Source organism: Macrotis lagotis, chromosome 1, assembly GCF_037893015.1.
Source record: "Macrotis lagotis isolate mMagLag1 chromosome 1, bilby.v1.9.chrom.fasta, whole genome shotgun sequence".
Lineage (NCBI taxonomy): Eukaryota > Metazoa > Chordata > Mammalia > Peramelemorphia > Peramelidae > Macrotis > Macrotis lagotis.
In genome coordinates, this window is record NC_133658.1 from 889,151,434 (window position 1) to 889,174,316 (window position 22,883).

The 22,883-nt window shown below is 37.8% G+C and overlaps 1 pseudogene; it reads right to left on the minus strand.

Annotated features, from left to right (window-relative positions):
* Positions 1–21,018: 21,018 nt before the first annotated feature.
* LOC141491380 (large ribosomal subunit protein eL22 pseudogene) lies at positions 21,019–21,367 on the minus strand (annotated as a pseudogene).
* Between the last annotated feature and the right edge of the window lie 1,516 nt (positions 21,368–22,883).

Sequence of the window (22,883 nt, forward strand, 5' to 3'; positions counted from 1 at the left end):
CAGTATTCATGATTTCTTGCCCTTTGTCCACATGATGAAGACTTGGAAACCAAAACGGAGATGAGCTGTTTTCTCTGATCATACCTGTATGTCAACGCATCTCTTCCTGACTTCTAGTCTAAGACTTTGGCTTTTATTAGCTGTTGTCATTCAATGTGATTAGTCTCTCATGCTATACCCTATGGGGCTGCTAGGTGGCCCATGGTTAGAGCACTGACCCTGGCATCAGGAGGACTGAGTTCAAATGTTGCTTGAACTGTCAATGTGGAATGGGCTATTTTGAAAGTTAGTGGATTATTCTTCACTAGGGATTTTCATGGAGAACCACCATAGTGTGGTGGTTCTAGAGATGGCCTTGTGCTCAAGAAGATATGGGTTCAAATCCTTCTTTGACCACATAGAGGCTGTGTGAGCCAAAAGAAGTCACTTGACTTCTTAGTTCAGGCAACTCTCTAAGATGCTGATTCTCTTCTGGTGGTCTTTATGCCTATGAAATCAGGAAGAGGAGAGATAGGAGAGAAGAAAAGAGAAGGGAGAGAGAGAGAGAGAGAGAGAGAGAGAGAGAGAGAGAGAGAGAGAGAGAGAGAGAGATCGAGATCAAATTAAGTAAACTAAAGATCACCACTTACAGAATGTGATATAAAAGGAATTATTTTTCAGGTCCGGGGTCCCTTCTAACTCTGAAATATTTTCTCCTTCTTTTCCCTCCTTTTGTACTTTAAAAACCTCTAACAGCCAACCATTGTCTTGTTTACCCATTTTTTTATATCTGCAATTCCCTACTTTTGGAGGTAGGTCATTCCACCCAAGAGAATCTCCATGCTTGATCCAGAACTGTCCCAATCCTTGCTGTTTTTTATTCCGGGCAATGGGGTTAAGTGGCTTGCCCAAGGCCACACAGCTAGGTCATTATTAAGAATCTGAGATCAGATTTGAATTCAGGACCTCTTGACTCCAGAGCCGGTGCCCTATCCACTGTCCTGCCTAGCTGCCCCCCCACCCCACGCTGGTTTTTGATGAGAAGATGTGGCTATTTATTCTTCCCCTTAAGATGAGAGACAGCAGTTGAAGAAGCACGTGATCTATACAGGGGACATCGAAGACTAAGTGCTGGAAAGTTATGCAGACCCAACCTCTCATGCTATAGTTAAGGCCCTGAGTGGTTATGAATTGTCCAATATGACACAGATAATAACAGGCAGAGCAAAGATTTGAACCCAGGCTTTCAGACCCTGAGCTTACTATTTTTTTCCAATGCACACTTTGTCATTATAAGCAACCCTATGCAACGGTACTGTGTGTTTATTATTCCCATTTTACAGATGAGGAAACTGAGGCTCAGAAGGATTAAGGGACTTTTCTAAAGTCATATAGATTGAAATGGTGAGAAGAGGAGTCTCTCCCTCCCCGAGATTCCAAGAAGCATACAACCAGAGAAAGACCATTTAAGTGAACAACCACCAGACACCCTTCTTTTGGGAGGTTTAAGTCATACTTCCAAAAAAACAGCAGAACCTTTGGCTGGTCCTTAATATTACATTGTGGTTTGGTGCTTTTCAAAATGTATCTGGGTGAATTTGGGGTGATTTTGGGGGGGTTTTGCTTTGTTTTGTTTTCCCTCTAGCATTGTCTACTAAAGCAAATCCTTACTGTCTTTGACTTCCTGGGCCCCTTTGGCCATAACTCAGAAATCACCCCTTGAGCTGAGAGTAAAGCGTCTACTTTGTGTTGGGCAAAATTCTGTGATGTGGTTCCTTAGAATCTAGGAGACTATATAAGGGGGCACATTTAATTCATTTTAACACTGCCTTACATTGTGCCTACTATGTGCAAGGCCCTAGCTACAAAGACAAAATCAAGACATTTTCAAGCTATTATTCTAGGCAGGAGAAAAAGCTGTTGATGGAGATCCTTGAGAGAAAGAGGATAAAAGAGGAGACCCTTGACTTCTGGACTTTTAAAATTATCTGCAACTTGGTGAAGGAACTAGAGATATCTGATTAAGTCTAAGTGACTAAGGCTTCCTTCAACATGGACTAGGTAATTGGAGTTGCCCCTTAGTCCCTCAAAAAGGACAAATGTCAACGAGTGGTTTTCTTGGACTCCTGGGATACTGGGCTTACTTGGCTATACTTGGCCCTCTCCTATACTGAACACTTTTAGTAATGACTTGGGTGAAGACAGAGCTGGCATGCTTATTAAATTTGCAGATGACATAAGGCTGGTGAGGGTTTACCTCTGTGAAATAGAACACATTCTACCTAAAAGTTTTCTAGCACATAATTATGAATAAGGGTAGGAGAGCATACTTCCAATTCCCTATGTTTTCTTTGGTGCCACCATCTTCCTCTCACTCTGCCCCAGCCCATCAGTACCTAAATACAGTATTCAGCACATCCTGGACATTCCATACTGCTTATTAACTAAATTACATGGTGGGTGGATGTGCAGTTCACATTCATTTATTAGGAGTTGGTGTCACATGCAGGTCCACAGATGGTATGTGAATAACTGGCACAGAAATATTGATTCTCCAGAATCACATAAACTGAGAGTTGGAAGGGAATTCTAAAACTCAAGAAGACCACTCCATACAACCCATACCTGAACAAGAAAGTCCTCTACAACTCTGCCTTTGCTCCAAGATCTCCAGGAAGGGGGAACCCATCTGGGATAGCTCTCATTAAGACAGCTTTCCTTAAATCTAAATCTGCCTTTCTATAATTTCCACTAACTCCTCTCTGTTCCACCCTTTGAAAACAAAAAGATGAATCCATCTTTAACATGCTTTTTTTTTATTGAATCTCAAATCTTTTAACAACTATTCAAATACTTGAAGACCCTAATCATGTTATCCCTGAGTCTTTAACCAGGCTAAGTAGCCCCTAAGTATCTACTGAGTCTTCTAGGACATGATCTTGAGACCTTACACAATCTTAATTGACCTTCTCTTTAGTTTGTCAAAGTTCTTCCTAAAATGTTTTGCTAATCATTCACCGAATAAATCAAAAGAAAGTCTGGAGAAGACCAAACTCAAGCAGGGCATGATAACTGTATACAGGTATACATAAGGAGTTGCATATAAAAGAGGGTTTAAGATGAATACTGTTTGAGTTCAAAGGGAGCAATGTTGGAAGATGAAAAGAGACAAATTAGCTTTATTTCAGAAAACTCTTCCTAACAATGAAATATTTGCAAAATGAAATGGGTTGAGTTGGAAAGCAGTTAAGTGTCTACCTTCCAATAAAGCAAAGACTGGATAACCATTGGGATGGTGCAATGAACATACTTTTCTGGCTAATGGTTGCATTAAATGTGAGCTAATACCTTCCAATTCCAAAACTCCAGGAGCTCTGATACCTTTCCAAGGCAATTGGGTAGGCTAGGATAGCTAACTTCTATTGGCTGTCTGATCAACTGGGAGTTTCAATCCTTCCATCCTTCAAGTTCAAGGACACCAATTTCCCTTCCTTGTTTTTTTAAATTTGTTTTTACTTTTTGTTTTAAAGGTCTTTTCCATCACCTTTGTGGGCCCATAAATGCTCCCAGGTGAGAGATGGGAGGGAATAAGGTTCCTACTTTTCATTAACTTTTTAATTTTAATTTCAGTGCTCCTATTTTTGCAAGGCCGCTCATTCCATGCTCTGTCTGCAAACTAAACTGGGAGATTTGCATTTGAAAGCTTTTGCTACCTTCAGTCTTACTGAATGCAAATCCAGGACCTGAATCTTTCCCAGATAAGAGGCTCTGAATCTTTATATTCTCACTGCAGACAAAGACAGGCCATCTTTCCAAGAGACCATTATCATTTCTATCAAGGGTATTTATTATTATTATTATTATTATTATTATTATTATTATTTCATTTCTGTCTTCTTGTTTCTCTTTACTCTTCCCCTTCCCTCTGCTTCCCATTTCCCTTTAAAAGCTACTTCTAACTAAATGGAACCAAGCTAAAACCTTATAGCCCATTCTGTATTTCTCATGTCTGATAATGATTTAATGTTATATTTATCTCTATTTAGAAATAAATTCAGGTACCTTTAAAAAATCACTACCTCAGATGCCAAGAGGTTTTATTAAGCAACCATTATGTTTCCCTAACAACCCTCTCATTTCCCAGTGTACTCTACTGGCCTGTTAAATAGGGATGATGCTCTTGAAAGCTGTGCTCTGGCCTCTGACATCAGAAATGTATTCATTTTTTTTCCCTCTAGGAGATGAATTAAAGCATTTGAAGGGAGAGCACAAAGTATATTTGACCAGTCAGAAATCAAGTGTGATAGTTTATTCTGTTCTGGGCTCCATATTTTAGAACATACATTGATAAGTCAGACATCATTCAGAGGAGGGCAATTGAGATGAAGGAACTTTGAGATACTGCCAAAGAGGAGCAGTTGAAAGAACTGTTGATTTATAACTGTATGTGGTTTAATGACTGGAGAGAACATAAGAACAATTTTCAAGTATTTGAATTCTTAAAATTATGCCTATTTTCAATTAAAAATATATTTTCTCTCTTTCCTGCAGCTCCCCTTCTTCCCCCAAGCAAAGTAAATCCCTTCATTGACCATGTCCAAAAATATGTCTTATTCTGCTCCCCGAGATCACTTATTTCCTGTCAGGAAGTAAGTTGCATGCTTCATCATTGGCCCTGTGGAATCATGGAAGATCATTGCATTAGTTCATAAGAGTACTTAAGGCTTCAAAGTTGTTTGTTTATAATGTTCTTGGAGAAGTTGTTCTGGTTCTGGTTACTTCACTCTACAATAGTTCATACAAGTCTTCTTAGGTTTCTCTGAAAAATTCCTTTTTATCATTTCTTATAACATGGCAATAATTCATTATGTTTATATTATTATTTACATCCAGTCAAGCATAATTTGTTTAGTCATTGATGGGCACTTCCCCTCTCTTAGGTTCCAATTCTTTGCTACTAAAAAACATTTCAGCTGTTGGAAGAACTAAAGATGGGATGGAAGAGGGAATGAGTAGACTTGGTTTTCTAGATCATAGTAGAACTAAGAGCAATGGGCAAAAATTTTATAAAGGCAGACTTAGATTTAGGAAAAAGCCCTAGCAACCAGAATTACTATAAAGAGAAATTGGCTACTTTGGGAGGAGGTATGGGTGGTTAAGTTCCCTTTCATAGAATATCTTAAAAAAGCCACTTCTGTGTTTGTTGTAGAGCATTTTGTGTGTGTGTGTGTGTGTGTGTGTGTGTGTGTGTGTGTGTTGGTTAAATTGAATGGCCTCTTGGATCCTTTACAATTTAGACATTTTGTGATTTAAAGTGTAAATCCCCTACCTCCTTCTGGATCTTTTCAGAATTGGAGGACAGTGAGTATGGAACACAGAGATAATGGTAGACTTTTCTGAAGCATTGGTCAATTTTGCTGAACTGTCTTTTTCCTAGCTCTTAATTTTTAGTTATAAAGTAAGATTTTCAGAAGGGAATGTAGTAAAAGATACACTGGAAGAAATGTCAAAATAAAATATAGGAATAAAAATTTACTTTGAAAGAAAATCCAAGCTTTTATTTGGACCTGACCCAAATAAATGAGGTTCAAATACATTCATCAGCTGTTGCAGGTGTAGGTCCTGGGGAGAAGGATTTGCAGGTGAATAATAGATACTCCTACTAGAAAGATGTTGATAGATCTTCCTCAGGTGGTGGGACTGTTTGAGGGGAAAACAAATCTTGAAATGTACCACTAGTGGCTGAGCTGGGCCCTCCCTGATCTGAGGTGGGTCACAGAAATCTCTGCATGAAATTTTTGCTGTCTTTAGAGAATAGTGATGGGTAGACTATATTCCAGAGAAATCCCAGAATGTCAGAGTGGAAAGGAGCCTGTTCAGATCTCTACAACACTCCCAATAAGCATTTATCCAGTCTTTGAAACCCTCCAATAAGATGGAACTGTTTACTTCCTTAGGAGGCCTAATCTACTTTTGAATGGTTTGATGTGCAAGAAAAATTTTCCACACCTTGAGTCTAAATCTGCCTCTCCAAAACTACTTCTTCCTCAGATCTGCTCTCTTGGACCAAATAAACATTCACCAAGTACCAATTGGAGGAAAAGGGCAGTACAGAGACAAAAATGAAACAATAACCTGTCCTTAAGCATCTCATATTCTGTTGGGGAGTGGAGATGGAGCTGAAATAACATGGGCCCAGATGAATAAAAATTACATATACATATATATATACATATGCAAACACAAAACAAATAGAATCATTATTAAGTGGGAAGATCAGAATAGGCTTTGTATATGAAATGATCTTTGAACTGAACCTTGATGAATGAGAGAAATGATTACTTCTCTTATAGTAAATGCCTCCATTGTCTATCTCTATAAAAGTAAAAGGAATAGATTGTCCTGTGACAATCACAGCGGTATTTCTCTTTTAATCATTGCTGATAAGAGTCTTGCCAGAGTCCTTCTCAATAGGTTGATCCTTCACCTGGAAGATGATCACCTCCCTGAGAGTCAGTGTGGTTTTAGAAGGGGTCAAGGAATAGTTGATATGGTGTTTGCTGCCCGACAACTCCAGGAAAAATGCCAAAAACAGCAGACGTCTGTTGTAGATATGACCAAGGCCTTTGATACCATCAGCTGTGAGGGTTTATGGGAAATTATGTCAAAATTTGGTTGCCGTGAAGTTCATTAGTATCGTATGTCAGTTTCATGATGGTGTGATGGCATTCCTGGCTTCTGGTTAGTGGACAATGTTCTTGAGATTTCCCAGTCAGCAATGGAGTAAAACAAGGATATGTCCTTGCTCCCATATTTTTAAGTATGATGTTTTCAGCCATGTTATCAAATTCCTTCACTGAGGATGAATATGGTCTCAACTACCACACTAATGGCAAATTCTTCAGCTTGAAAAGGCTACAAGCCAAGACTGGAGGAAGTGTTGGTGCAGGATCTTCTGTCACAGATGACTGTGCCCTGAATGCAGCCTCCAAAGCTTAAATGTAACAAAGTATGGATCTATTCTCTGCCACTCAATCTAATTTTGATCTAACAATCAAAACCAAGCTCACCACCATCCATATGTGGAACCATTGATTACAGCAAATGGAGAAGTTCTGAGTGCTATGGACAAGCTCACTAACCTTGGCAGTGTCCTTTCCAGGGAGGAACCACATTGACAATGAGGCTGACACATGCATTGCCAGAGTTAGCTCAGTATTTAGGAGGCTCTGAAAGAAAGTGTGGGAGAGAAGAGATATTAGACTAACTAGCATACTGAAGGTCTACAGAGCAGTTGTGTTGACCTCATTGCTATGTACCTGTGGAAAGTCTACCAGCTCCATGTCAGGAAACTGAATCACTTCCATTTAAATTGTCTTAGGGAGATTCCAAAGATCACCTGGCAGGAGAAGATACCAGACACCGAGATCCATTCTCAAGCTAAACTGCCTAGCATTCCAACATTACTTCAGAAAGTGCAGCTACAATGGACTGGACAGTTAGAATGCTCGGTGTATGCTTGCCAAAAATATTTTATGGTGAATTCACACAAGGCAAGCGCTCACAAGGGGGTCAGAAGAAGTGATACCAAGATACCCTGAAGGTCTCATTGAAGAACTTTAGAATTGATTGTACTGCATGCGAGACACTGGCACAGGACTGCCCAGTATGGCATGCCCTCATCAGAGAGGGTACTAAGCTCTTTGAGGAAGGCAGAACGGAAGCAGCTCAAAGAAAATGTGACACAAGTTTAGAGTACCCATCCCAGGTATTCACATGAACTATTTGTGCCCAACTTGTGGTAGAGCATTCCAAGCTCATATTGGTCTGATCAGCTATAGTTGGACACACTGTCATTTCTCTCAAACATAGTAATGCCATTTTGGTCTTCGATAATGAAGGATAAGAACCAACTATAGTAAAATAACCAATTATTGATTGAGTTTAAGACTTTTTTCTTTCTATATTCTCATTCAGTGTATTATAAAGCCAATTATAAACACATAACTGAGCTTGCCCCAAAATTACTCCACCTACATTATCTTGTCTAAATGGAGTTGTTATTCCTAATCTGGGTGAATTTCTACTCATTGTCTGACTTGGGAGATTCCTTTGTCTGGAACAGATGGGGAACCTTTTATTTACAAGGGTCATTTGGATATTTATAATATAATCCCCAGGCTAATTTGGTCAAACATTTAATTAATTCACCCCTAGAAAACTACTAGATTTATTGAATTTCAAGTCCCACCTACAATTGCCTTGAAATCACCAGACCTATACAACTCAAGGTTCTCTGTCCCTAGTATAGATTGACCTGAGAGTGGTCTGAGACAAAAGTCAAAGTCACTGGTCAAAGTCATACTCCTCCTAGGGCTTCATTAGAATAGACCCACCTCTAATTGTAATATTCATTTCCTCATTAATTTTTTAACATATTAGCATTGATTGCCATTTGTGGGAATATTCACTCTTCCAAGGTCCTCCATGGGGTGGCTAGGTGGTGCAGTGGATAGAGCACCAGCCCTGGAGTCAGGAGTACCTGAGTTCAAATCCGGTCTCAGACACTTAATAATTACCTAGCTGTGTGGCCTTGGGCAAGTCACTTAACCCTATTGCCTTGCAAAAAAAAGTCTTCCATGACTTATCTTGGTTTTATGAGAGAAAGCCAAATGGCTATACTTTTACTAATTATTTACTAACCATAATTAATAAAATGATTTGTTATCCAGAAATTATTTCTCTTGTGCTTTTAATTCATCAAAATGGAAGGTAGGGATTCTAAGAGGAGAAAGTCAGGAGAGATGGTTTACCAGGTATGGAGATAGTTTATGTAAAGGCAAAAAGATGATAGATAGAGTATGGAATGGTATGTAAGGAAAAGAGATAGCTCACAGTAGTGAATAGAGAGCCAGACTCAATCAATGAGATATCAGATTTGGCACATTCCAGGCAGCTATCTAAGCCTAGATATCAAAGACTTGGTGCCTACCTACTTTGCCAGAAGGAGTTTCCTTACCAAGAAGTTCTTTATGCCAATGAAATCATAGGTTTATGCCTTATTATATGTCCCTATTAATTAAAGCATAATTGCTCCTGTAGGAGCTATAGCCATAGGGTTCTTACTACCAAAGTCCTTGGCACTGTAAAATTGTTTAGCTTTAGAAATTGATATCATATTATAAGTGGAAATGACATTCAAGAAAAAGGCATGACTATCCATTTTCCTGCTGCCCCCTCAGGAGCCTTGAGGCCTTCCTGTCTGACTTGTATTGAAATCTTCCCTATATGTTATCTCTCCCATAAGAATGTGAGGCTCTTGAGAGCAGGGGCTATTTTTTCTATTTGAACCTTCATTGCCTGGCTCATGGTAAGGGCTTAATACTTCATTCATTCAAGGGCATCTTCACATGGGCCAACTTCCTTGGAACATAAAGTGAAAGTCACATCAGTCCTTAAAATATTTGAAGACAGTTGTCTTGTTCCCTCGAGTGTTCTCTGAGTTATACATTCCCAGTGTTAAACAACATTTGAAGTGTCTTCACACCCTGCTCCTTATCCCTCAGATAAGCTTTGATCAGTAGGAGAGACAGGACTGAAATGAATTATAATTTAGAAATGGAGATTCAGGACAGTGGTTTAGAAAGAAACATAGATTCGATGTACTCTAGGGATCAGAAAACACAGACATTTTATGTTTGTTTAAATGGCAAAACAAATTTGAGTCCTTTGTGGGGCTGGGGAGAGGCACAATAATATTAAGTAAATAAAGCAAATAAATGGAAAATCAAATTAAATCCAGGGCATAATCAGAAAATTATGGATAACACATAGGAAATGATTATGGAACTATCAGCATTGTTTAACTTTCAAAGCCCGCTGATTGTCTATGTCTGTTCTAATATGTAGCTTTGTTGATTGTACAGAGAAGGCATGGAGGAGGAACAAAGTTGGTCTTTGAACTGTCAGTCATCTCAGAAAGCTGGTCATCCTTGATTTGATGTGTGACTTGAGGTTCTAAAGACAAATTTCATCAAAGGAACTCAACCTTGAAATAACTGCATACTGGAGTAATATGTTTTTCAGCAGGGGGCAAACCACTAAAAAAAAGGGTAGCATCTTACCTTTTAAGGGAAAACAAGACTTGGAACCCTTCTTGCATATAAAAGCTCTGTGGAATCTTCCTCTAGCCACTGGCAGAGGAGAAAGACAGGACCTCAAGGCTATGATTCTGCATCTATATATAGAAGAATGTGACTGGCCGCATTTATATAGCTAATATATAAATTTAATGTTTGCTATCTGTTCAGTGCTTTTGCTTTTCCTAAGCAGCAATCTATGCAGCCATCTCATTAAACTATTTAAAATCATGACCTTGAGTGATGGTGGATACATGAATCAAAATAAAAAGGTGTGGGAAAAGGCATGGCCAAATATTTTGGGAACGAGTGAGAGACTGAATGTTATGCTCTTGGATAAGAGTAATGTAGCAAAGGGAATACAGTCTGGGTGAGTGACATTCATGTACTCCCTGTATCCTGACTATGGAAAGGATCCTGATTACCAGCCTAGTTTACAACACCAGTTATATGTTGTGGTTCAGTGGATAAAGCACCAAGCTTGGTGTCAGGAAGACCTGAAAATTAGGTCAAAGACTAGTTGTGTGATCTGAGGCAAGTCATTTAACCTCTGTTTAGTTTCAATGTTTTTAAGAAGAGTACAATGATAACACTTGCCTCCCAGTGTTTTTCTGAGGATTAAGTACAATTTGTAAAGTGACTAGCACATAGTAGATATGTAAGTGCTAGTGATGATAATGGTAATTATGATTATGATGATGATGATTTGTTGAATTCAAAAATAAGATTTTACACATTCTTGTTTCAATTTTGTCTTATTAAGGGGCAGCTAGGTGGCACAGTGGATAGAGTCAGGAGTAGCTGAGTTCAAATCCGGTCTCAGACACTTAATAATTACCTAGCCGTGTGGCCTTGGGCAAACCACTTAACCCCATTGCCTTGCAAAAAAAATCTAAAAAAAAATTAAAATTAAAATAAAAAAATAAAAATTTTGTCTTATTAGATTCAACTTGGTAGTCTAGGTTGTTGAAAAATCTTTTTCGGGTTCTGGCTCTGTCATCTAATATTTTAAACTATCTTTCCTTAGCTTTGGGCCATCAGTCAATCAAAAGGCATTTTAAAAGTTCTTATTATGTGTCAGACACTCTGCTAGCTTCTGAAGACACACAAAAAGCATAGCTGGTTTTGTTTCATTTAAATAAGGGAGATAACACTCATAAATTGGAGTATATAAGGTAAATACAAGGTATAGGGAAGATAACTTCAGAGGAGAAGCCACTAATGGCTAAGAGGTTCTAGAAAGATCTCCTGGAGGAGATAGAATTTGAGGTAAGTCTTAGAGCAAGCAAATATTCTAAGACTTGTATGTTAAGAGGGCAAGCATTTTAGGTTTGGTGAACAACCTGTGCAAAGAACAGAGATGGAAGATGAAGTGTCAGTTTTATACTGTGTATCTTTGTCCAAATTTTTGATAAAAAAAATGTTCACTAGCACTGGGCCAGGCATAACTTTTTATCCCTCGTTCCCTCAAAGTTCTCCCCTAGAGATTTTTTATAAGGTTGATGATGTTTGTCCTTTAATTTTGAAGAATACCATAGGGAGGTGATGCCTTGACAATCAAGTGAATTGGATTTGAGTGAGGGGGGCAGGGTCTGCTGTGCTGTTACCAGCCTCACTTTCTCCTGTAGAACTATCTGGGTCCCATGACCAGATATGTATCAGGACAACTGGAGATGGCCCTAGAGATATGTCATGAATGACTGTTCTTTGCATCTGGTCAATCTGAATCCAATTTGTTGTATTATCATTTCTAAAGAATAAATAGTATGACATATTTTACCAAAAGTTTTATTAATATCTAGGCAAACTTTAGCTATAGCATTCATCTCATCCACCAATAAATTCCAGTGGTTTCCTATTGTCTCTAGGAACAAAAATAAAACGATCTTTTCAGCATTCATTCAATTCAATGGTGTTCATTAATCCTTTCCTAAATTTCTAGTCTTCTTACACATGAATACCTAACATATACCCGTTGATACAGTGACATTGGGCTCCTGGCTGTTTCACAAATAACTTTTCATCTCTTGGCTCCAGGCATTTTCTCTGGTTGTCTTCCATGTTTGGAATCCTTTCCTTCTTCCACCTATTGACTTCTCTGGCTTCCTTTGAGTTCCAACAAAAATCCCACCAAAAGTATGGGAGTGAAGAGGTTTGGGATGCATATTAAACTGAAGACCTACAGAGCTGTTGACCTACAGCTGGCCTCAATGTTGTATGCCTGTAAAACCTTAACTTTACCCATTCTATGTTAGAAAATGGAACTGCATCCACTGGAATTGTCTCAGAAAGATCCTGAAGTTTATCTGGCAAGATTAGGTATCAGACACTAAGGTTTTTTTCCTACAGATAAATTGTTAGATATTCAAACTCTATTGAAGAGAGTCCAACTCTGATAGACGGGCTATGGAATGTCATACTCAGGCTTACCCTAAAGACTGTTTTACAGAGCACAAGGTAAGTGCTCACATAGTGAACAGAAGAAACAGTATAAGGTATCTCTGAAGGTATCTCTCAAAGAACTTTAGTATTGACTGAGACTGAGGAAATGCTGGTACAGGACTGGCCAGCATGATGTGCCTACATCAAAAAAAGACAATGCACTCTATGAGCACAGCAAACTTGCAGAAACACAGAGGAAAAAAATGAACTGCACAAATCCAGAGCCACTTCCACTCTAAATGTTCCAATGGACCACTTTAACCAAATTTGTAGTACTACCTTCCAAACTGAGAATGGTCTAATCAACCATAGCCTAAACTACTATAGTCCAACTCCAAAATTGTGATGCCATTGATTTTCTTGGAAAACAAAGGAGAACAAAATCCCATCTTCTAGAGGAAGCCTTGCCCAACCCTCTGGACTTTGTCTTTCCCATTAGATTGTATGCTCCTTGAGGTCAGGGAGTATCTTTTGTTTCCTTTTGTATCCCCAGAACTTGGCTCAGTGTCTGAAGTCTAGTAGATACTTCATAAATATTGATGGATTAATTAGTAAATCTAGTTTTTTTGAAAAGTATTTGCTTAAAAGAAACTAAGGATTCTAAGAGACATAAGTAAAAAGGAACAGATTTCTGATATAGGGTTTTGTTGTTGCTGTTTTGCCTATTAGTCTTATTCAAGTCTTCTTGACTCCATTTGGGGCTTCCTTGGCAAAAATACTGGAGTGGTTTGCCATTTTCTTCTCCAGTTCATTTACAGATAAGGAGACTGAGGTAAACAGGGTGAAGAGACTTGTCTCAAGTCACACAAGTAGTAAGTATCTAAGGCCAGGTTGAACTCAGATCCTCCTGACTCCAAGACTAGTGTTCTATCCCTTGTGCCATCTAGTTGCCCAGTTGGCAATAGGTAGCCTATGCAAAATCATAAAAGTGGAAAATGGAATACTAAGTTTCAAGAATAGCAAATAGACCAGGGAGGGCATGCATAAGGAAGTCTAAAAATCTAGACTAGACTATGAAATCTTTAAAGAGCAAGATGAGGAAATTGAGACTTCAAAAGGAATCAAATAGATATTAGGAGCAACCTCATTTTTCAGAGCAAGTAAGCTTTCCCTTGTCCTTGACATAATAAAGATTCTTTGTACTCATCCTCTGGATGATAATAGCCACAGCAAAGTCCCAGTATTGTCTTGCTTTGACCAGCGCCAGGTAAGTTTGCACAAATACCTGCTTTATCTATGTTATGGTCATGAAGACCCGCTATGAATCAAGCTAGTTACATTGCTGTGGTTAACTCTCATTGTCAATCATTGGTATAAGATTTGGCCACACTAATATCAGTCCCCCCCCCACAGGCACATGTGCTAGAACCTCTGCTTGCAAGTCATTACCCTCACTTTGCAATTAAACTTCTTTTTGATTCCTGACTTTCCTGTCTCTAGCCTTCTCTATTTGATTCCTTCCAATCACAGATTAGAGATTGATCCCATCCAGTTGACTTTAATTAATGTCAGAAGTGGAATTGGACACAGAACCAGGTCATTGGACTCTTCAGTACCATAAGAATGGTCCAGGCACTATCAGAAATTTATTTCTTTGGAGTCTGACCATTTCTCCCCCCCCCCCCCCCACTATACCGTACTGTGCCAAATTCATTAAGTTCTCTGCTCTTGTGCCTGTTCCAATCTTCTGAGCTCCTACCTTAGTTGAACTTGACATTCTTTTTGAGGAAAACTCCAAGGCCCCTTTGGTGACATGGTTTGTCTCAGATCACTCTTATAAGGATAATCTTTCTTAAAGTGCACTCTTCCAATATTTGACTGCTTTAATTAGCTCTGCTTTTTTAAAAACTACAACCCTTCTGAATAATCAGAACCGCATTTCTCTTGTCCTTCTACATGCCTCTGCTGTTTTTAAACTGTACACCTCTGTAAAGTTTTTAAACAGTATGCCTCTGTAACTGTGTATCTCAATGAAATTAGAATTGTAATCATCCACTTTGTTAAAACTTTCTATCTGTGTCTTGTTTTTTGTCTGTATTTATATCTTTATAATTTAAAATGTCTGCATGTTTGTATTGTGAACTAGATTCTATTATCTTGAAAGATTTAAAATACAGTCATCCAGAAAAACTTTATAAGAGTTTAAAATCTGATAAAGATTAATGAATTTCATAGTTGAAGCAATTGTCCCAGTAAGCAGAAATAATACTCACTTTAGGCTTTCTGTGGGAGATGAAAGAAAAGAGAAAAAAAACCTGTAAAACATTTTCCCCCCTGTTATTTTAGCTTTGGCTAGGCTAGAATTACAGAAATAAAGTCAGATTATCAAAGTTTGTAGAATTACTAAAAACATTAAGCAGTTTAAGAAGTTGCAAGATTAATTATTTTAAAATTGCAGGAGAGAACATTTGAGACTTTTGGATAATTTCAGGAACTCATTTTCTTCCGAATTATCTTAGTAAGTTTTGGGTTACCACACTGTAGAATTTATTTTAAGGGAAAATAAGGATTAAGGTTTATAAAAGTTTTAAAAGTAAATGGCAGGATTAATAGTTTCATTGTTCTAGGGCTATGAAGGAAGGCAGCTGGTTTAGAAATAATCACAGAATGAAGGAGAAAAAATAGGTAAACAAATTGCATCTTATAACAACTTCTTGTTAATACTTCACTGAAATTTCTGATCATGTAGACTTCTGTGACTACCCAGGTCAGATACCCTCTTCTTGTTAGCCCCACTCATACCAGTTCAGATTCTCAAATGCAGGTGTTGAAAGAAAAAAAATCTGGAAAAGTGTAGGGAAACGAATTAAATTTCAGTTGCAGAAATTTATTAGCTGTGTAGTCTTAGGCAAGTTATCTTATCTCTGTTTGCCCCTCTGTTGTGAGATCAAAATCATATAATGATTGTAAAGTGCTTAATATTTTATTGGCTTATCCTGAACACTACATTATTTCTTTAAATAAATGTAGTCATTCCATACCCGATAACTCTAAAGTAGTTTCAAAATGCCAAAGGTAATAAGATACTGTATTTCCCTATGTATAAGATGTCTCTTAATTTTGGGACCTGAAATTTGAAAAAATGTTTTACATGAAATTATTTAACTCAAGTTTTATTTATTATAAAAATCATACAATTCCTCATCACTGTCAAAACTCCCAACCATCAGCTTGTCCTCATCTGTGTTGGATGACAAATAACTTTCTTAGGAGAGGCTCTGACTGCTCTCCTGTCTGTGTCTGGTCTGTGGTTGACCAGAAGCACTCCCTGGGCAAATCTGGTGCATGAACACATACTTAATCCTTTCCATTTCGTGAACCTCAAGCAACCATTGTGTCCTCATTTGAAATCAGTCATTTTTTTTTTCATCATTAATTCTTCTGGCCTCCTGCTGAACCATCTTTGTGGACACAGGAATTCCAATGGCCCTTTGCTCTTCAATCCATCTCTTCAATTCCCTCTTGAAATCAGGTCATTTGACTGCTTTGCCTCTAATGGCCTTCTCCTGCTAGGGTGTTTTCAATAGGGCTTCTTCTTTCCACAGCCAGTCTCGGATTGTTTTCTCAATTGGAGGAGGACCAAACTTATTGTTCAGTAGCCTGATTTCCATTCACTTTTGCAAACTGGATCACTATGGACTTGAATTTAGCACTGAGCCAATCTTTTCTGAACCAATTTTGGGCAGAACATGGCAAAATGTCACCTAATATACCAATAACAAATAGAAGCAATGAGCACAAAGACAAGTGCAAAAAAGCAGGAAATGCAAGTAAAAAAATCTGCAACCACTGTAGAAGATGCTCCCAGTTTTTAGACCCCAAATTTTTCAAAAAAGGGTACATTTTATACATGGGGAAATATGGTAAATGATTTTTATAAGTGATCATTTGAAAATACAATTGATGTTATCTGAAGTTTTGTTTCAGGTTTCAAGTTTATGATATTGTTTCTGTTATTTTCATATTTCTTAATTCTCTTATATTGTGAAATTTGAAAGACCATTGTGACAGAAGTGCTATACATAAAAAACTTTTTAATGTGGATGCTCTTACAAATGAATTAGGCTTCTAAAAGGATGTGGTAAAACTGATGTTTGTCCTTCATTCTCGAAGAAGACCGTGGCATCAGGGAGGTGTTACCATGACAAGCACATGAATTGGATTTGAGTGAAAGGAGCTGTGCTAAGTCAAAAGCTTCACTTTCTCCTCTGGAACCATCTGAATCCAGTGGCCATATATGAATCAGGATAACTGGAAATGACCCTGGATGTGAGACAATGAGGATTAAATGATTTGCTCAAGATTACACAGCCAGTTAGTGTCAAGTGTCTGAGGCTGAATTTGAACTCATGTCTTTCTGATTCCAAGGTCAGGATACAGTGGATACACTGTGCTATCTAGCGGTCCTATGGTAAAAATTAAATATTTGAAAACTGTTAAATATTTAATGAGATAGATTTTATTTTAAAGCAGATAGTAAATAATAATAATAATAATAATAATAATAATAATAAAAATTTCACTATCATAGTGAATTTTCATTTGAAATTCTTGACTATTATGGAAGTGTATAGAGTGGTTTAAAGATTTAGCTTTAACCTATAAATTTTGAGTCAACTACCAGTATTTGATGAATGTCTGCAGTGCAAGAATATGAATTGTTTTAATTTATAAGTAAAGGATAAATGAAATGTTAACTGTTAGGAAAATATCAGGAAAGATATTCAAGCCCTAAATTGTGGTTAGTGAAATATTGCTATATAAGGGATAAAATTACATTTTATTATTGAAATATACTATTGAGTATTGATCACAGGGATAGTTTTCTGAATTATCATGAAGCCTGTAGTTTAAAATGGCATGGCTAGGAACTGCTAAAGACAGATCTATGACTTCAGCATAGCCCAAGTATTATTCTCCTGGACTCTATTTCCCCATTGTGCCATTTCCTGTCTGAAAAGAAAATTTAAATCTTTAGTCTTGCTTTTGATACCCTGTAACTACATGATTGACTGTCAGATATGACTCATGCCTGGAATGACAGAGAGCTAAGGGAGTCTTTCTAATGTAATAACTGTCTCTTTTATAGCACATTTCTAAGCTTTATAAGTACAATACTAAATCTATTAAATAATAGATTCATACTGAAACATCTCTGAGAATGCAAGTATGAATATATTAAAATTTAAATCTGTATTTGTGGTCAAATTATGATATAGAGATGATATCCTCTTGGGGCAGGACCTTGGCTCATGTATCTAAGATCCCCTTCTTTCTTGAAAGCCATTTTCCTCACTTAGAAATTAAACTTCCATTTGATTCCTGACTTTCCTGTCTTTATTCTACTCTGTTTGGCCTTGGCCATCCACAGGTTAGAGATTGGTTCTGTTTAGTTGACAGAACCCATGAACTTCTGTTATATATTGTTTTGAAGTTTAAATTAAAGTTTACAAGTTAGTCATTGAATTGTCCTGAATATATCCCCTTCTGGTCATTTGTTTTCTTCTGGGTATATTTAAATATTATTTTATGCTCCCTGTGCTCTTTTTTTTTTGCTTCTCTATTATTTATTATTTCACTCTGTCTCTCCAGTTACAAATATGTTTCATCCATCCAAGTTAACATATTGGTAATGTCTGAAAATATATATGTCTCATTCTTTACCTCTTCAACAAAAGCCAGGAATCATGCTTCATCATAGGTCTTCTGAAATTATAATTGGTCACTGTGTTAATCTGTGTTTTGATGTCTTTCAAAGTTGTTTTTTTACACATTATAGTGGTCATTGTGCAAATTCTCTTCTGGTCATATGAATAATCTCAATTTCTCTGAATCCTTCATATTGGTCATTTCTTTTGATTCAATAATATCCCATTTTATTTGTGTGCCAAATTTTTTCAACCATTGCTCAATTGCTGTATTTCCTTTTGACTCTAGATTTTCACTATAATGAAAAGTATAATATTTGTATTTCTCTCTATTTTGTCTTCTCTTCCTTAAAGCTTCAACTCAAGTATTTTGTCCTTCATGAAACTTTCCCTGGTTTCCTATGGTAAAATATTCCTTCCCTTCCCACATTTTCCTTAAGCACTTTTTCTGAATTTCTCCATTGATGCTATCTCGTATTACTTTCTAGTATGTTTATTTGTCTACATGGCATATATCCTCCTTCCCAGAGATAAGGGACTGCCATTTTTGCATCTTCCTATTTCCAAATCTTAATCTTGTATATGACTAGATCTTTATAATAAATATTTACTTAATTAACTAAATTTTGGCTTCCATGCCTGGAATACTCCATATTGTTATCTTTGCATTTTAATTTCCCTGGCTTCTTTCTTTTTTTTTAATTTAATTTTTTTATTTTTGAAGTCAATAGGGTTAAGTGACTTGCCCAAGGCCACATGGCTAGGTAATTACTAAGTGTCTGAGATTGGATTTGAACGCAGGCACTCCTGACTCCAAGGCCGGTGCTCTATCCACTGTGCCACCTAGCCACCCCTCCTTGGCTTCTTTCAAAGTTAAACCTCATGCCACTTTCTCCAGGGAGCCATTGGTTTAGTAGATAGAGCACTGGGCTTAGAATCAGGAACACTCAGCTTCCTGAATTTAAATCTGACCTCAGTCACTTACTACCTGTGTGATTCTGGCAAGTCACTGCATCCTGTTTTGCCTCAGTTTCCCTATCTATAAAATGAACTGGAAAGAACTAGTTCCATTCCAGTTTCTTTGACAAGAAAATCCTAAATAGCACCACAAAGGGCATCTAGATGGTGAGTAGACAGAGCACTGGCCTTGGAATCAGGAGGGTGGGAGTTTGAATCCAGCCTCTGATACTTATTAGCTGTGTGACCTTGGGCAAGTTACTTAACCCTGATTGCCCCACATCCAGGGCCATTTCCAGTCATCATGATTCATATCTGACCACTGGACCCAGATGGTTCTGGAGGAGAAAGTGAGACTGGTGATTTAGCACAGCCCCCCCCCAATTCAAATCCAATTTATGTGCTTGTCTTAACATCACTGATGTCATGTGGTTTTGTCATAACATCCCTGATGGTTTGATCTTTTTCAAGAATGAAGGACAAACATTATAGGGTCACAAAAATCACACACTACCGAATAGCAACAAAATATTATGCATCAAATTCCAACATGTTACATATATTAGCATTTAGAATGAAAATCATAAGACTGAGAATTTTTTAAGGAATAGTGGAAACTAAAAGGGTGGGGGTGGATTGAATTAATTGGATCAATTAATAATGATTTTTAGATAACATTTATATAGTGCTTTAAGGTTTGTAAGGTGCCTTTCCTAAATTATTTCATTTGTTTCTCACAACTCTGGAGGTTGGTGCCATTTTTATTCCCATTTTATAGATATGGAAACCAAGGAAGGAGATTTCCCTAGGGACATAATTAGTAAGATTCTAAGATTTGAGGTCTTCCCTTCTATTCATTAACAATCCCACTCTACTTAAAATAAGTGGTAAGATGCTATGCCCTAATACTTTTGTCTGGTGAGAGCATTCAATTCATCAGAAGTGTGAACAATGAATACAATTTAAATCTGTATTTATGGTCAAATTATGATATAGAGATGATGTCCTCTTGGGGCAGGACCTTGGCTCATGTAGCTAAGATCCCCTTCTTTCTTGAAAGTCATTTTCCTCACTTATAAATTAAACTTCCATTTGATTCCTCCTCTATGAATGAGTGAATAAATTAAGGAATGAATCATTAACTTTAGGCTAAATTTGAGAAGTCCCAGATCTATTTAGAAGTGTCTGTTGGGTGAAAGATTTTCTCCAGACAAGTCCAGTGTTTTTTTTCCTAGTATAGTCCCTATGACTGTTTCACAATCCTTTGGGTTGGAGAGTTGGGGGAGTTCACAAGGAAGGATGATGAGCCACATATGTGAGAAATTTAAATACAACCCAGCAAAAGAGGGAAAGTTTGACTTTATGTATTTGGACTATTTGAGGCTAGGCCTGTGATTTCATCCCTGTAGGGAACTCCTAAGGGTAAAACATTTCAATACCCACACAGAGCAGCAACTCTGTCTTAGAGAATTGCTTTGGATTACCACAAGGTGAATTGTCACCTGTATCAGAGGTGGCATTTACACCCATGGGGTTCTAGATTTCCAGGACAGCTTTCCCTAACCTACTAGGCTATGGTGCTTCTCTTGGATTGAAAGCTATAATGATACTTCAATTACCATTTTTTATATTTCAGATGAGGGAACTGAAGGGCCAGAGAAGGAAAGAGATGTGCCCAAGATCACAGAAGTCACAGAATCATGATTTGAATACAGGTTGTTTGACCCTGAGCAAGTCTTCTGAACCTTGGTTTCCTCCATTTGCAAGTGAAGTGGTTGGACTAGTTGACTTTTTTTTTTTGGTTCAAGTTTTATTGGAAATCATATACAAAACATATCCAGACTCAAAAGGGTTTAATCTTCCTCCTCCTCCTCTTCATCCTGGTTGATCTGGAAGTAGCGTAATTCATAACTCTCCTTGCTATTGGCCACAACCCAAAGTATTTCTTTGTCAGGTACTTTAAATACCTTTTAGAAAAGGACATCTCTGATGTGATGGTTCTCTTACTCTTGCTTCTCTAGGTGGTTATAACTCCTCCACTGAGGTTGCCAGCCTTTCCATTCACTTTGATTTGTTCTTGTAAAAACTGCTTAAAATTAGCTGTATCCATAATCCCATCTTCCACAGGATGGGTACAATTAAGGGTGAACTTGAGAACTTTTTTTTGCCATCCTTCATTGCACATTTCTTCACAGAAGCCATGGTGCTTGAGCAGGCAGAAAGGGCGACTAGTTGACTTTTGAGATCATTCCTAGCCCTAAATCTATCATGCGTGATCTTACCATTTGTACTTTGGACAAAACATTTCACTCCCTTGGGTCTCCATTGCCTCATCTCAAAAATGAGGGGTTTGAATTAGATGACCTTTAAGGTCTCTTCTGGGCAGGATGATGACTTAGTGGGTAGAACACTAGACTTGGAATCAGAAATCAGGTTCATATTTATGAAATCAAAGTCATCCTCAGATATTTACTAGCTATGTGACCCAGGGGTCCCCCTGTTTGCTACAGTTTCCTCATCTGGAAAATGAAATGGAGAAGGAAAAGGCAAATCATACCAGTATCTCTGCCAAGAAAACCCCAAATGGGGCCATGACTGAACAAGCGAAAGGTCTTGCCTGCTCTTAAGCTATGATCCCAAGTCAATCTCATACAGGTCTTTATTTTCTCATCTGTAAAATACAGGGGATGACCTGAAGGTCCCATCTACCTCTTTATCTATAAGCCTCCTCTGACTCCAAGTACTTTGCTTCCTCCCTACTCCATTCTCTTGCCTTCCGATATTCCCAGAATAGAACAATTACAATCAATAAATCATGCAATAAGCATTTTGAAACACTTGCTAGGTGGAGCAGTGAATAGAGTCCTGGGCCTAGAATTGGAAAGATTCATGCAGGAGAGGCTTCTTGCAGAGAGCAGAATGTGTGTTGGATCTTGCAAGCAGTCAGGGAAGCCAGGAGGGAGAGCATTCCAGGAAAGAGAGACAAATAGTATAGAGGATGGAGTCCGATCCTTTGGAAGGAACGACAAAAAAGGTCATTGTTGTTGGACATATAGGATATGGAAGGGAATAAAGTCTAAGAAGTCTGAGAAGTGGGAAGGATCCAGTTTTGAAGGACTTTTAAAGCTAATCCTCCTTTCAGGATGGAGGAAGCAAGGATAAGCTGTGGTGAGAAATTTGAAGATCAAGGACTGGGCGGGCAGCATATGTATTCCACAAAGGTATTGTTCTATTCAGATTCTTTGACTTGGCACTGAAGCTTTGATGAGAAAGTAACAAGTTGGGAAGTCATTTTCTGTCTGTTACCCTTTGGGGGGGGAAATGGCTTATCTATCAGGATTAAAGTGAGCTTTTCAAACCAATTAATCAAAGAGTGATTTTCTTCTTGAACAATTAATAATGTCATAAAATATGCAGGTTTAACAATATATTTGCATATTTGTAAATCCTCTTTTAACAATTGTTTTATTTCAGGCATCCTAAAATTTCACTCAGATTCTGGATGGGTTTGGTGACTGACCTAGCTGGCACTAGCCACTTGATATGAAAATGTTGCTCCCTTGGGCGGAAAGGGATTTTTCAGATAAGGTGATAAAATATCCTTTTACAAAGGAAAAATAACAATGATTTCCCTTTGTCTAGGTAATGGAGATGCGCAATGTACTTTCATTATGAGGAATACATGAGGTGGGCAGTGAATAATCATATGGTTAGCATT